The sequence below is a fragment of the Urocitellus parryii genome, chromosome 8, assembly GCF_045843805.1.
Source record: "Urocitellus parryii isolate mUroPar1 chromosome 8, mUroPar1.hap1, whole genome shotgun sequence".
Taxonomy (NCBI): Eukaryota; Metazoa; Chordata; class Mammalia; order Rodentia; family Sciuridae; genus Urocitellus; species Urocitellus parryii.
In genome coordinates this window covers 4,999,987-5,013,247 of record NC_135538.1, presented here as the reverse complement: position 1 = coordinate 5,013,247, position 13,261 = coordinate 4,999,987, and positions in this window count along the sequence as shown.

Genomic DNA, 13,261 nt, shown 5'->3' with positions numbered 1-13,261 from the left:
CCAGTCATGCATAAAATTCCATCTGTTACTTGAGCTTGGAATGAATGTGGCTGGAAGAGGAGGGGAGCAGAGAGTGATATGCGGGCTGTGACACTGACTGCAGCCAGTGGTAAAGACAAAGCTGTCATAATCAATTAGCATTTAGCTTTTTGTAAAGATCTTGAAGGCGATGGGTTCTTTAGATTTTAATGTGCATCTTCAAAGTAATTTTGTAAGCTATTTAAACCATGCTCCCTTTTACAACTCGACATAATTTGATTATACAAACCATCCTCCAATCCTTGGATATGCAAATGAAACATCAAAATGATTTTTCCCATATTTTGGTAGAATTTGATGTTGGGTGCAATGATAAGAAGTGTCACAAATTGCAGCCGGGCATCAGCAGCCCTTGCTGATGTACATGGAAGCTGTTCGGACTTTAAACGGCTGCTTTTTTCACAGTCACTCTTGAAAATAAAAATCCGGAATCTAAAGGTAGGGCAGGAACTGGGGTTTTCAGTTGACCTGCCTTGGCGTCTACTCCCAAGGCCACCAGTAGGCTACGTTTGCAAATGAAACTCTCAGAGCCTCAGTTTCCCCAGCTTCTATCAGGAGTCTAATACCACTGCGACTAGAAATGAAAATCTGAGTTATTCCTTTGGCAAAGAAATGGTTCAAACAAGGATCGAGTGAGATCACCAGGCTGAGACCATTTCTGGCAGTGACGGAGGATAATCATGACATGTCTTGGAGGAGTCACTCCTCAGGGAGGGTCAGCCTGACGTTGCACACTGCCCATTCATTCCACACTTACTCAGTTCCCTCTATGTCAGATGTTGGCTGAGTGCTGGGAAGTTAAGAATGTGGATTCAGAGTTATAATCCTTGACCTCCTGGAGTTCATAGTCTAATCGGGCAGAGCAAACAATTGCACCACCACGAATAAGCACAGAACTGGGGCACATCTACAAAGTCCTGTGGAAACCAGGACATCTAGTTCTGCCTGGGCACTTCCAGAAGGCTTCCCAGAGGGGTGATGTTTGGATTGAGCCAGGAAAGGAGTAGGATCACTAGATGGAGGGGCTCCAGAAGCTCATTCCATTAAAGCAGTGGGTATTGACTAGGCGATTTACAGCTCCCCCTCCCCCAGGGGACATGTGATGGTGACTGGAGACATTTTTTGATTGTCATGACTTGAGGTCAATTTGGGCCTCAAGTGAGTGGAGACCAGCGAGGATGTGGTTTCAATAGACAGGACAGGCCCCCAATAGAGACTCACCCAGCCCCTAATGTCAATCATGCCCAAGTGGAGACCCCCAAGTTAGCAGGAACCATGTGCCCACGAGCAGCGGGCACAGAAACACACAGGCTGCGGGGGACATCGCTGGTCACCTAGCAGGGCCTTGAGCCCGAGCGCAGGGAGGTGATGAAGGTGAGGGTCAAATCATGAAGGGCTTTGCTGACCGTCACCAGCCAAGTTTTGTCCTGCTCTTGTGCTCCTTAAGCTTCTCCTAAAATAGCCCATGTTAGAGGAACTTGAACTTTTGGGTGGCAGTAGCCTGAAAGAGCCCCGTGTCTGTGTTATCTCAGAGGATCAATCAAGCTTTACTTCTTTTCATAATTAAAATAAAAATACAGTAGTCCCTCCTCACCAGACTTTCATTTTCCATGGTTTTGGTTACCTACAGTCAACTGCAGTCTGAAAATATTAAATGGAAGTTTCAAGAAATAATGTTTCACAAGTTTGTGTTGTTTATTGCTGTTGTTCTGAGTGGTCTGATGAAACGTGGCCCTGCAGCTCTCCATCCTGCCCCAAATGTGAGTCCCCCTTTGTCTAGCACACCCCTATGGAAAGCACTGCCCACCCACTTAGCAGTCACTTCTTATCAGACCTTCAGTCCTGGTATGGAAATGCTTGAGTTCAGGGAACTTATTTTACCTAAGAATGGCCTGAAGCACAAGCTTTGATTACTTTGTTCTGTTTAGTTTTAGTTGCTGTTGTTAATCTCTTACTGTGCCTAATTTGTAAGTCCAACTTTACCACAGGTAGGCATGTATATGAAAAAACATAGTATACATAGATGTTGGTACCGTCCTCAGTTTTAGGCTCTCATGGAGTAATTTGAAATATACCTCTGCAGATAAGGGGGCACTATCATAATGGTGTGGTCTTTTTCCCCTAAAAGTTTAAACAAAATCATTAGCCCAGGGAGACAGACCCTCATGTATAATACAGGACGAGACATGTGAATAGGCAAGAGAAGCCTTGTAGAATTTTGGGCAGAGGATGGCTTGGGCAGGAAGGTGTTTGTGTCCACTGACACTGAGGGCTAAATCAGTGGTTGATTCAGCAGTGAATCGCCAGAGACTGATTCATGGTTGGGTGCCTTTGATCTCTTTATTTACTTATCTTATCCTAGCTACAGGGTCTAGAATCGGCCCAGGCTGGCGTCCAAACTCTGAGCTCAGGCAACCCCCTCCCCCCACCTCAACCTACCCTGTAGCTGGGACCACAGGTGCATGCCATCATACCTAACTAAGGTCATGCCATCATACCTGGCTAAGATCAGGTGCCCTTGAGGTCTAAGGTGACAGCTTTGACTTTGAAGTGCTCCACACAGTCAGAGGCATGGGGTCCACTGGTATAGAGGGCTCTGGTCTGAGACACCAGAGCTTCCAAAGGCTCTGCTTCCAACACTAAGTGGTGCGTGACTGGAGAAAATCACTTCGCCTCTTCGACCCAAGAGTAACCTGAGCGAGAAGCTCTCACACCCTGTGCCTCCTGGCCGCAGGGCGAGCCTTCCTGGGAACTGGTAACACAGAGGTGTGATCCAGGTCATCAACAGAGTCCTGGCCGGCTCCTGCACTCCAAACAGAAAGAACACAGTGATGGGCTTCAGGGAGGCCCAGGGGAACTCAGCAGCACAGTTTAATTTTCCACTTTCATAACTTCAGTCCTTTGAGTCTTGAGAGCCATTTTGGCCTTTAAGAGTCCCTTATTATACAAATCTCCTGAATCCCTTATCAGCTAACATCTTGGGCTGCAGAGAACCCTTTCGTATGGATTAGCAGGCACAAGACCTAGGAGAACTGCAGAGAAACCAGCTTGTCTTACAAGAGTAGAAATACTGTTCCTATCTTCCCAAATGTATTTGTTTTCCTATTTATGTAGATAATGCTCTGGACATGGATCTTCCCTACCTGCCCCAAGGCTTCTATAGTTGAGCAAAAGGCAGATGAGAGGAAGAAACACAATACACACACACACACACACACACATAGACACACACAGAGACACACACACATACAGACAGAGACACACACACATACACACACACGCACACACACATACACACACACGCACACACACACACACACACATAGACACACACAGAGACACACACATACAGACAGAGACACACACACATACACACACACAGAGACACACACATACACAGAGACACACACATACACATACACACACACACACACACACACACACACACACACACTGGGGGTGGGGCAAGTGCTTTGTTCTTCACTCCCTAGCCCATGGAGAAAGCCCTTTCCTCTATCAAGAAGCTGAAGGAGGTGACCTCTGCAGCACTCAGCTCTAGGTTCTCGGGCTGTGCAGGGGTGGGCCTCACAGACACCGCTCAAAAAGCAGGGAATGAACCAGGGGCCACTCTGTGGGCCTCTGTGCTGGAAACACTGTCAATGCTCTGTAAGGACTGGCCCACAGCAATGGGGCACAGAGAGAAAGAACAGCCCCAAACTGTAAGACGTCCTGAGAGCCCTGGGTGGGAGTGGGTGGGTGGGGTCCCCAGGAGAAAAGAGGAGAAAGCTAAACCAGGAGGGAGGAGCCTGTGGGCGCTTCCTGGACCTCAGGCAGCCAATCCCCACCCTGCCCTGTTACACAGGGAAGTGCCCCTTGCTCATTCAACCTGTTGTCTGAATGTCTTTGTTTACCTATTTCCGTAGGTAATGCTCTGGACATGACCTTCTCCTCCTAAGGTCACTGTGGTGACTCTTCGAGTAAGGAACACATCCTATCAGGGCAGTATTGATGGAGGGTCTGCCTGGCCTGAGCGCACGGCTCTGGCATCATTTGCGTGTGTGCGAGTTTGGCCAGCACCACGTGCTCCTAGGCCCTGCTGGTGGGACTGTCCAGTGTATCCCAGCCTCTGAGGAGCACTGGCTCTCCTTGGGGGGAGCTGGGTCCTATATCCTTGGGCCAGTTGGAGCAGGACTGAGCACCTAGGGTGGTGTGCTTGTTCCCGACACCTGGCTGCCTCCTAGGTTCTGGAGACTCCACTGAACTGATTACTTTTGATCATTTTGATCATTAAAAAGTTAGATTTGTTACATATATGAAATATTCATAAATTGGCCCAATTTCACATTTTTATTGATTAATGCAAAGAAAGAGGTACCTCAGCAATTCAGGTCATGTATATCATAAAAACATTTTTTTTTAACAGTCATCTTTGCTGAGGTATCAGACTGCATCTCATTTCCAAGGACTGTTACTTCAGTATCTCCTGAGATCAAAGCCTTGGAGACCCACCAGGGTCATGAGATCCCTCAGGCTCCGGGGTGGGGCTGAGCCTTCTCATAGAGGTGGACTCAGCTTGAGGACCCCTCCTGGAGCCAGGAACCCCTGCGTTGACCTTTGGAGCTGAGGCTGTTCACTCAGCAGCCCTGGGATCTCAAGGCCTGGACTGTCTGGGCTCTGCCCTTGGGGCAGCCATGCGAGGACTGAGCAGAACCACACACAACTGTTCTGAGGACACACAATGTGCCGGGCTCGCTCAGGGACCCTCCTGTGAATTGTCTCTAATCCTCTCAGCTGCCCTGTCAGGAAGGCACCACTACTGCCTCATTTTATGAAGAAATGGAGGCATTGCCTGAGAAACCTGCTGTCTCCCTGCTGCAGTCTGGCCCTGGAGGCCAGGTTCTGAACAACTGTGCCATCATTTCCCAGGTGCCTCTGGGAACCCTGGGGAAAATCCTCCCTGAGGTCCTCCAGGGCCACAGCTCATTCCTGATCACACTAAGATGTCGTTTGCCTTTTTCACTCCCTCTCAGGAGTACGCAGGGGAGTGGTCCAAGGCTGTCAGAAGAGAGGCGACACATCACTCCGACAACTACGGAATGAGTGTACATGTGTTCTGTGTCTTAAAAACGTCTCCGGCTTAATTTCTAATAAGGTCAACATTGATAGATAAAGTTCCCTCTGTGGGGCCTTAATAATTTTTAAGAGTGCGGAGAGGTCCTTAGATGAAAGAGTTTGAGAGCCACCACCCTGCATTATACCACCTCCAGATGGTTCCTCAGCTCCCCCAGCCTTTTCGGTTTCTAGTCCCTGCAGTCTGAAGCCCCATTTCCAATCCCAGCACAGTCGCTTAAGCCCTGCACTTTTGGTCCCCTCCTGCCCACCTAGCTCTTGAGTGTCACTGTCCTTGATTCCAGTTGGCATGACTTTCTAGCCCCCAGTACATTCACAGAAGCCATGTCTCCACACGGCCCAGCGGGTCAGCATGTGTGCGAGGTCTGAGTGGGTCAGGTTCTCCCTGGGAAATCTGAAACTTGCCTGGGAAGACACGCTGACGTGACTGGGGCAGGGTGTGGAATGGCAGAGCTCAGGGGCAGGCTCTACTCTGGATTCTGTGGGTTTCCAGGCTGGACTGCTCAGCTTCTCCGTAGTTCTCTGAGCTACTCCAGTAGCTGTTGTACATCTTGATGGCTTCAGGCAGCTTGGCAAAAGCAGAAGATCAATAGGAAAAAATTAATGCACCTTCCCTTGAGTCACCACTCCGTCTGCTTACAATAATCTCCTAATTTTCCACCGGGTCCTGTCAACTGGAACATCACCTGTTTCTGCCTGATCTTCCCCGAGTCTTCTGAGTTTTCTCACCAACCACAAGTCCTGAACCTACTTCAGCAGCCACATTGTCCTGGAAGGAAACGAACCCTCTTGCTCAGGAGCTAAGATGGTGTCCATGTGCCCATGGTCTGACAGCTGTAAGCATGCTTCAGCATGTTCTTTATTCTTTGGCTCAAACTCCCAAGGAGAAACCTGAATACCTGTTTCACTGAGCGGCATAACTGACTGGTACAAAATCCTCCCCTAGAAATAAACTGTCCGTTATGTTTCAAGAGAAAATTTAAATAAGAGAGAATTAATAAACATTAAGTGTGATGCAACAGGAAAGATGCAGGAGTCCCGCGTTACGTCCCAAGTCTTCCCTCCCTGCCATTTGTCATTGGGGCTGCACTGGATAGGTGCTCCCAACAGGATGCCATGCCACCAACCCAGGACCCGGGGGAAAGCAGATTCACAGATGCCCCTTAGATCGGATCATCCTGGATTACCCAGGTGGGCCTCAAATCCAATGTCCAGGGTCCTTGTAAGAGACACTCGGAGGAGAGATGGTGAAAAGAGAAGGCACACAGCAACAGAGGCAGAGAATGTTGTGGCCACAGGTCAAGGGGTGCTGCAGCCAGCAGAGGCTGGATGAGGCAGGAGTGGAGAGCCCGGTGGGTGCTCTGCCCTCCAGAACTGTGAGACACTCAGTTTCTCTTGTCAACCACCAAGTTTGTCATTTATCACAGCAGCCCAAGGAAGCAAATGCACCATCTCAGATGGACAGCCTGGGGACCCCACTGTTGAACAGCTCAGGGACCGATCACCTGGCACAGGGACATCCTGTCCCCTGCCTTCCTCGCAGTCCTCCTGTGGAGCATCTTCTGTGATGGACTTAATCCCTCTCTGGCTTCCTGCTTTCTCCAATATGTTGGATTCGCCCAAAATGTCCCTGGCTCTTGTTGGTCATTATGGCTATTCAAAGCTTGTTTTTTTTTACAATTATCATGATCCATGTGAGTGTCAACAAAGGCAAAGGGGAGTTTATTCTTCAGATAAATAGTATCGAGGGCCGGAAGCACAGCAGGCCTGGCCAGCACTGGGTGGGATTGGGTGGGATGCTGATAAGCCCCGCAGCCCAGGAGCTGCTGGCCTCTTGTCACACATTCTCTCTGCATGTGGCATTTTCCTCTTTCTCTGTAGCCTGGCTGTCCTTGCCTCTGTCGAAGAGCTGACGATGGGCACCCGCATAGAGGTTCCTACTTCCGGTCTCCAGCCCCGATGAAGAAGGCTCAAGGGGGTGAGCACCTCAGAATCCCCAGGTCTAAGTTCTCTGAGGGTGTGTAACTGGGGAGACCCTGGATGAAGCCAAGGTGCAGAAACGTGGAGCACAGACATGGCTGATGGCTCCTGCTGGGGCACTGGTGGCCCTCAGGGAAGAACAAGGACAGGAAGGAAATGACAGTGCTCCTGGCAGAAGGTGCAGCCCTTGACGAGGGGGACTCCAGGGTTCCCCACCTTGGCCCTCGACACGCGCTATGGTTTAATGTGGCTTTTGCCCACCGAGAGTCCCTGAGACTGAAGGCTTGGTCCCCAGGTGGTCCTTTAAAAAGGAGGTGAAACTTTGGGGAGGTGGGGGCTACTGGTAGGTCCTTAAGTCACTAGGGGTGTGTCCCCAAAAGGACGTGGGATGCTAGTCTCTTTGTCCTTGCTCTTGTTTGAGAAGTGACTAGCCCCTCCACAGTGCCCCACCATCCCCTACCCATTGCCTGCCTTGGGCCTTCACAGAACTCAGCCGACACAGGTGTCATGCCCTTGAACCTCCAAAACTGGGAGCTAAATGAACCTCTTCCTTTTCTAAGTAGCCTGTCTGCATTTCCCTTGGGGAATGCAAAGTTCCTTAACACCACACACGACCTTCCTTACCCCCAGTTCCTTTTCTCTGGGTGGTTCCCGTCTAGGCTCACACCAGGCATCGTGTTAGAAAAGCCTCCTTGGCTCTTGTGGCCTTCTCTCCCAGCCCCGTGTCCTTCCAGCGTCCAGACTCTCCACTGAAGTGTTTGTGGTGGCACGCCCTGCCCTCTGCTCCCACCCTGTGTCCCACTAGGTGCAGGCATGAGGGGGAAACGACACCCCCCCCACCCCAGGAGGATGTCAGGTCTCCATGTTTGAGGTGAAGAGAGAAACTCAAGGTTAGAATCTGTCAGAGGTGTGGCTGAGGAATTCGAGTTCCTCAGCTGTTCCCTGTGAGCTGAACCAACCTGACCCCAGAACACCAAAGTCCTGCCTTCTCACAAAGCCACCAGGAGAAACGGGAAAGGCAAAAGGAACGAGTGAAGATTGATGTGCTAATATCAATCATCCAAGATCTTGCTGCAAAATAACTTTTACTGCCAAACTACAACTGGATGAATAACTAAAATATTAAGAAATGTGTATTTTAAAAAACGAGGGGTCTAGACTGAATCACCACCCCTGCCCGGAGGCCATGTGCTTGTCTCCTTGGTGTGAGTAGGAAGGAGGTCGGGGCTCGCTGTGCCCCTGCCCACCAGAGGTCACCGACCTGAACATTCTCTGCACATTCTCTGGACTCTAAAGAGAACAGCATTCTGATTCCACAGAGGCGGATGCGCCGTTAAACACGCAGCACAAAAACTAGGAACTGAATTCCCAAGGGATGAGCAGCAGAAGAGCCAAGGGGAATGTGAGGCCAGGCCTGGGGCAGCTCCAGGGGCTTCCGACGGTCTGCGGCCGCCGTCTCATGGAAGTGATGGTGCCTCCCGAGCCAAGGGCAAAGCACCCCGTCAGGTGTGCAGAAGACTGACGATGAACAACGGACTCAGTCCTGGTTGGATAAGGATAAATAAAATTAAAATTCAGAAATTTGCTTTAAATGTGTTGTTAATTGCTGTTGAGCTTTAAATATTTGAGTTTATTAATTTCTCCCTCACCCCCTGAATTATATTTCAGCAACGTTCCCCTGTTATTAGGCTATTAAATCAGACATATCAAAAAGGAAGCATTTATTTATATCTTCAGAGACATGTACATCTAATTAGGATGGTGTTACTGTGCATATTTTATATTAGGCACATGCTGCCTGTGATTTCCCTCTAATCAGTTCTGAAGGGCCTTAATAAGTGTCTGGAGGATCTGACTTCGGCTAGATGAGGAAGACCCCTGCCACTTTGTGAGCAGTGATTACTTACGGTCCTTCACCCTGAAGGAAGTAGCCATTGCTAGATACAGCAAAGTCCCCACCGAAAGTTAAAGAATTCAAAATGGCAACCTTGGAAAAGAAGGATCTAGAAACTGGCTACACTGCTAGAAAGTTTCTGTGTGAATAAAAATAATAAACGAGCCAGCACTTAGGGACCACTTCCTGCATTGCACAAGCTCCTCGTGAACACTCTGGGGCTCCCATGACTCTGACAACAGTCCCCAAGGCTGCAGAAGACAGAATGAGCAATGGTGCTGGAGAAACGTGGCCATATGCTACCCACACGATCACTCTCACCCTCGAGTGCACTGATGGGTCAGCAGCGTTCCTCTTGCTGTTGTTACTGCATGTGTTACAACTCAGGCAAACTGAATGTGAGCAAGCCTTTAGCTCACTACTCTGTACACAGAACCTGAGCATTGGCTGCAAATCCCGTTTGGCAGTGCTATTTCTTACCCGGTGAGCTTTTGTTAGAAGGCAGTGGGCTCAATCCTCAGCGCTCCCCTCCCTCCCGCAGGACAGTGGGTTCCATTTCTAAAGATGAGTGTGCTCTTTAGGTGAAGCCATTCCCAAAGGTGGGAGATGGGAGGGACTAGCTGATGCTCTCATGTGATTTTGTTTCGAGGACTCTTTTTTTTTTTTGGTACTGGGGATTGAACCCAGGGTGCTTTGCCATGAAGCTACACCCCCAGCCCTTTTACACTTTTTAAAATGTTGAGACACGATTTCTGAGGCTGGCCTCGAACGTGGGATCCTTCTGCCTTAGCTTCCCAAGTCACTCGGATTACAGGTGTGTATCAACCCAGCTGAGGACTTCATTAGACAAGCGTTCTTAATCCTTGTTTTTTGTTTGTTTATTTTGTAATGTGGTGAGGAAAGGGGTGGAGAAAGTATGAATTTGAGTAATATTGAAAAAAGTCAGGACCAAGTCGTGGTTCTTCCAGTTTATGATTCCTTGGGAAGACAGTTAATCTCAGAGAGACTCTTTTCTCACAGGTAAACCCAAATTCCAAAGGCAGGCCAAGCATTTTACACATATTTAACAGACGCTATCTGATATGGTAGCCACTAGTTATGTGGGGTTATTAAACTTTAAATATCAAAATTAAATGAAATCTAAAACTTATTTCCTCAGTCACACTAATGACATTACAAGGGCTCAGTAGCCACACCTGGCTACTGGCTACGAACTGGGCAATGCAGATACAAAATATTTCTCCCACCACAGAGAACTCTACTGGACAGCCCTGTTCTAAACACCAAGGATTTGGATTTGGGACCTGGCAGCCAATAGGTGGTTAGTGTTCATTTAACAAACTTTGAATGGAAACCATCTTTGTGAAGGCCCTGTTCTTAGCACACAAGATGATTTTATGAGCAAAGCAAAGTTCTTGCTCTGAAGGAGGTGTTGTGAATGGGTTAGGATTTCCTAATGAGCGAGAGAGTGCAGTGCAGTATTCAAGGACAGTCTGGACTGCACGTGTAGCACATCTGTGATCCCCGTGACTCAGGAGGCTGGGCAGGAGGGTTGTGGGCTCCAGATCAGCCCCGGCAACTTGGTGAGACCCTGTCTCAAAATATAAAAATAAAAAGGACTGAGGATGTAGCTCAGGGCTAAACCACCTCTGGGTTTAAACCCCAGCACCAAGAATAGAGAGAGAGGAGAAAGAACACCAGTATAGAGCCTGTGTCAGGCTTTGAGTTTGAGCTGCATGGCGTAGGTCAATTTACTCATTCTGAGACTTAGTTTCCTCTTCTGTAAAATGGTGCGTTTGCCTGTTTTCCATTATAGTAATGCAGCACCTGAGGCCAGGTAGCTCAAAGAGGTTTATTTAGTGCACAGTTTGGGAAACTGGGAGTTTGCAGATCAAGGCACTGGCACTGCTGGGCTCTGGCGAAGGCCCTTTGGCAATGGCATCATGGCAGAAGCATGTGCAAGACCAACGGGTGACGTGTCAAGACAGGAAGGCAGAGCAGGGGAGGGACCAGGCTTGCTCTGTTTTCAACAGTCCTTTCTTGAGAATTGACTCCGTGTCCCATGAGAACTTTTTTTTTTCTTTTTTCCTGGATACTGGAGATTGAACTCAGGGGCACTCAACCACTGAGCCACATCCTTAGCCCTATTTTATATTTTTTATTTAGAGACAGGGCCTCACTGAGTTGCATAGTGCCTTGCTTTTGCGAGGCTGGCTTTGAACTCTCAATCCTCCTGCCTCTGCCTCCGGAGCTGCTGGGACTACAGGTGTGCACCAGGAGAACTATATTAATCCCTTCTAGGGCAGCACCTCCAACTGACCTACCTTCTTCCCACCAGGACCTCCTCTTCAAGGTTGCTCCACCTCTTAACATCACCACACTGGGGACCAGCAAGCACCCAGCACATGAACCCTGGGGAGACACACTCAAACTGTGTCCACATCACAGCAAATGGCTACTAATAGCTTCCCAGGACTGCTGCAAAGATTAAGAGAGTAAATGCACATACGGGTTTAATACGCTGCCTGGCACAGTAGGTGCTCAATAAATTATTGCTCTTCGTGTTAAGATAAAAATCAGTTCTCCTAATTGCTAGTTTGTTCCTATAATAGGATATTTCCCCTGCTGTCTGGAATTTATTGGTATGTGATTAAGGCTCTATCTCAGGATGTTCCTAGAGGTGATGTGATAAAATAATACCAAAGTCATGCTTAGGGTGCCATAGGAGTCCATTCTTTAATTCACATTTGGAAACTAATTGCTCAAATAATAATCTTAAATTCTTGCTGGTATTGGTTGCTATAATTATAGAATCTTGGAGCTTGAAGAGGTGTCAGAGATAACACAGTTCTGCAGAGAAAATTCTTACAAAAATAAGGAAAGGGAAACCCAGGGAGAGGAAGTGGTCTGCCAAAGTTGCTTGGGTATTTAGTGGCAAAACCAGGGCTGGACCTCAGGCCTCTCGTCACCAGGGCAGTGGCGCTGGCACGTCAGCACATTGCCATCTCTCTTTTTGGTGGATGTTCCCTTTTCCAGAAGATACTTACAGTAAACTCTTGGTCACCCATAAGGCATATAACTGTCCTCACCCCTGGTCACCAAAGTGAGAGTGCATTCAGAATAACGGAGTTCACACTCTGGGAGTGCGCAGGGTTGGTGCTTGGCATCGCTGTGGCAGCCAGCACCGCGGCGACCACTTACCTTCTCTTACTCAATTGCCGCACTGCTTTTTATCTCCGCTTTACCTCACATGTTATTCTCCTGGAATCTGCAAGCCTGCAGAGGAGTTGTTTTCCCCCTCTGGGTTATTTGATGTTAGGAGCTCTTGGTGGCATAGCAAAGGGATGTCCTGAGTTCCCCCCCTGTGATGGTCTAGGTAGGAAAAGATCTTGTGCTGTCACCATTTCAGTGAAACACTCGAGTTTTCATAGGAAAGGACTTGATATCAAGAGAAATTGCACGTATAAATCCTTGGGTACAAGAAGGGAACCTCATCCTGAACCAGGTTTGAACTTTCCTACCAGAAAATAAAAAGTTTTACAAAAGTGATAAATTGTACTTGGGCAATGAGGCTGTGAATAAAGAAGGCTTTTCTTTTCTTTCTTTCTTTCTTTCTTTTTTTAATAAAGCATTTTGTTGTTGTTGTTGTTGTTCTCCAGAGTCTAAAATGGTTTTAGATTCCTATTAGAAAGCACAGAGAATGAAAATTATGGTCAGCTCTGGATCATTCAAGGGCCATCTGGATTTTTTTCATCTCCTGTCACCAACATGAGTCTCTATCCAGTGATGTGGTTCTGACTGGTGAGGGATGCAGGGATTCTTCCCTCTCCCTACCTCCCCTTTTTTTCACCTGAACTTGTGTCATTTCAAAGCTAAATAGTACAGGAAGAGCAATCACCAATCAATTGAAATTAAAAATATGCAAACTTTGGAGAGCTGTATGTGTTCCATCTTTCCATCAGAAAAAGTTTAAAAGATTGAACAACTTAGACTCTGAGCAGCAGGCACCAGTATCGTTTTGCCTTTGTAGGAGCTGAGTAGGTAGTTAACAGAACAATGGCATTGTAGAAGCAATTAGGATTGTATTTGGGGTTTTCAGTGTTTTACTTTTCAAGATGTATGGGCAATGATCAAACCTGTAACAGAAAGCCCACCTGGGAACTGGACTCTGATTTAGGGGTCAGAAAGGGCTCAGATTTCCTTTGGAATCTTATGGCA